Here is a 3,262-nt window from a genome sequence, read left to right on the forward strand (position 1 = left end):
TTTAGACTACCCAATAAATTCCGATTTTTAACCAGCAAGACTACCATTAAATATAAAACTAATTTCAAGTCTTCACCGCTGCATAGATGGTATGYAATAAAAAATCTATGAAAATTCCATACAGCCTTACTTAAATAGTCGTTTATCTCAAGAAGTATTAATGATAGCGAATTTACGCTCGGATTTTTTATAGCAAATAAAATTTCCTACAAGTTGGTCATGAACAATTTTTCTGTAGCYCTCGTCATTTACGAGATATATACAAAAAATACGAATTTCTTGGAAAAATCAGAGTTATTGCAGTGTACTACCTCACCGGTGTGAGTTACGACTTTTTTGTAATAGACACTTTTGTAGAACGTACAATTCTGAAGAATATACGTCTAAGTCTAAAGTCAATGCGATGCCATAAAATACCTCTGAGCTATAGAAATTTAAAGWTAAAAAATCACGATTGTCGTGTATTTTGAATGGAAAATTTTTACATGCCTAGGTCCAGTTCTTAATATTATTATTACGGGGTCAAATTCTCAGGGAATTTTTTAGGGTATTTCCAAGGAAATTTCATGATGGGATTGAAAAAAATTCATAGTTAAAAAAAAACACCCTAATACACATACATATGATAAGATAGAAATAATATCTTTAATATCTCCATAATAAACTGATAAGCAGTCTATTCGGTATGAAAAGCTGCAAAATATCAAAAAACAACAACGCAACTTTCCGACCTTATCAAAATTGCCAAATTTATGTAYCGATTAGGTGCTAAGCGTAAAGTACAATTATTTTTATTTATTAAACAGAGGTTATATTTCTTAAAGGGGGGTTATGTGAAAGTATGAACTTATTCAAACCATTTTTACAAGCGAATGAGAACATATCAGCATTAAAGTTTTTATGTTCTACTTTTTAAWGTTATATATATATCGACAAAGGGGATATTATTGGAATGTAAAGGTATATATTTTTTTCGAGTTGCGTCCCCGAATATTTTTTRGAGGCATTTAATTTTTGAAAGAGTTTGTAGTTCAGATTCTAAACACTAATGCCGAAAAAATGTTATGTTAGGTCCTCCTGTGTAACATACTGTGAGGACCTCAGATGCTTACGGTACACAAGAGATCCTCCATTGTTTCCCTGGTGTCCTGCTGTAGATATTTTTCGCAGTCTTCTCGATCTGTCAGCCATATCTTGCGGGAGTTTGTCGCCACCAGACCAGTTACTATTCCCATCATGTTCCTACAGTCTCTTCTATCGAGTGCCAATACCATATCCATCTACCGTTTCACATATTACTTTTGCAGTTTTGCACCCAGGTAGCTCCTTCCATCGGGTTTTGATTTTCTTCACCATGCTTCTGTCCAGATCATCGTATAACAATKCATGGGTTTYCCAATGTTAAMCACGTTTTCRGATGTTAGCCATACACCAATCTTGGCAATCTCGTCCGCTATTTCATTGCCYTCAATGACTTTGTGGCCTGGCTAAGTGTAGAAATGAAGTTGCTTACTTATGAGTACACTTTACACTGCTGCCTACTCTGGAATTGCCTGCATGTGCATTAACCAGGCTAGATTATATTTGAAAAAAAAGCGGTATTTTCTCCATATTCTGCGTAAATTTATATTTTATATTATAAAAATAAAGATTTCCACAAATCTAAAACCTACTGACTCTTTTAAAAAATCTGAAATTATGACTTTGACTTTTGATTGAAAATAACGATTTTTTTCGATTTTCAACTAATCAAGGTTAATATTTTAGTATTTTAAATTAAAAAAATATAATGTATTTGGTACATAAGTAAATACTCGGAAGCTTACACCACAGATAAATGTAAAGACTTTAAAGTTTGGTTAATTAAATTTTCTACATAAATTTTGAAAAAGTCTTTATACAAATGTTATGGAACTTTTCATTACGTTATTTAACGTCTAATTACAAGACTCGTAGTTTTGCCAGAAATCGAGATAAACCATTTTCAACCCTTCAATATTCAAACACTCTCCGTTACCATCCTTTTCCCGACCTCAAATCGTTCATAAGCTATATTTTTTTCATTGAGAGTTTTTTATTTTGTCTTTCCATAAATTATTTTACCTTTAATGTTTATTATTTTGTCTTTCGTTTCCGATGGTTTTCATTTTACGACGTGTTTCTTTCTTTTTTATTATTTTCATAGGCTAACAATTTTTACCATAGTCTAACAAATTTTCAGAGAAGAATTTATAACAGTATCAAGAGCTTATAACTTTGTCAAAAATTTTACTAATAAGATTTTTATTTCAGTAAAAGTACTGAAAACTAAATGAAAAGTATTTCACAGCAACAAACAGYTTTTAATAAGGTTATTTGAAAATTTCAAAGAATTATTATTACGAATTGCCTATAACAAACCGTTCCGATTCCACTCACACACCTCCTTGATCTACCGTAAGCAATAAGAGAAAAGCTTCAAGGCCGCACGTTATCGTTATTCATTTATTTTTAAATATTACTTTAAGCCTGCCTGCCAGTTACCGAAAATGCCTAATGCCATATTAGCCACAAGGCTGCACAACAACAGTGCAGAACTTGCCCAACAGTTGCTATGGCTCCGATTTCGTTTATCAGCGCCTACATGTTTGTATAAATGGRTATATATGTACTTACATATAAATATATAAGAAGTAGCTGAAGCCCCGGAGACATTACTGCCCCCGACAGAACAGTCGTAGCCATGTCCGTTATTCATTAAAGAAAAAGCATTCSTTTTTCGGCCGCCTGCAAAAAGGTTCAAATCCAATGCGGTATTGTCCGTTGGTAAGAATTCTGCTTCTCGATTCCTGTCGCCTTTTGCCTAGGTGGCTATTAAAAAGAGACGGAATCCATTAAAGCGTGTTTTTGGCTATTTATATGCTAACGGAGTTGTAGCTRTGCCAGTAAATTGCTTTTACATATGATTTCACACCATCTTTTATACAAAAATATAAAGATGGAATGTTTGTTTGCGGACACATTTTACATATCAATTTATTTTTGTATGTATGTTTATAAGCGTTTGTCTGCTTGCTTATTTAACATTTTTGACACACTTTATTTGTGTCCATTTACATTTCCATTAAAAACCAACAATTTTTTWTGTCTGACCTCTTGATCTACAATCGTGTGTAACGGTATGCACGAGACACAATGGAATGAGTAAAATATATTTCTTGTACTCGCATTCTGTTGCGGCTTTACTTTAATCCTTATTATGGTATTTAATATCATATATGCC

General features: G+C 32.7%; 1 protein-coding gene across 2 annotated transcripts in view; it reads left to right on the plus strand.

Moving 5' to 3' along the window:
• LOC108967453 (transcription factor Sp3) overlaps positions 1-3,262 on the plus strand; it is a 26,152-nt gene that overhangs the window by 18,156 nt on the left and 4,734 nt on the right. The window lies entirely within an intron of this gene.

Source organism: Bactrocera latifrons, unplaced genomic scaffold (assembly GCF_001853355.1).
Source record: "Bactrocera latifrons isolate USDA-ARS-PBARC rearing strain unplaced genomic scaffold, ASM185335v1 scaffold_189, whole genome shotgun sequence".
In the NCBI taxonomy this organism is placed as follows: domain Eukaryota; kingdom Metazoa; phylum Arthropoda; class Insecta; order Diptera; family Tephritidae; genus Bactrocera; species Bactrocera latifrons.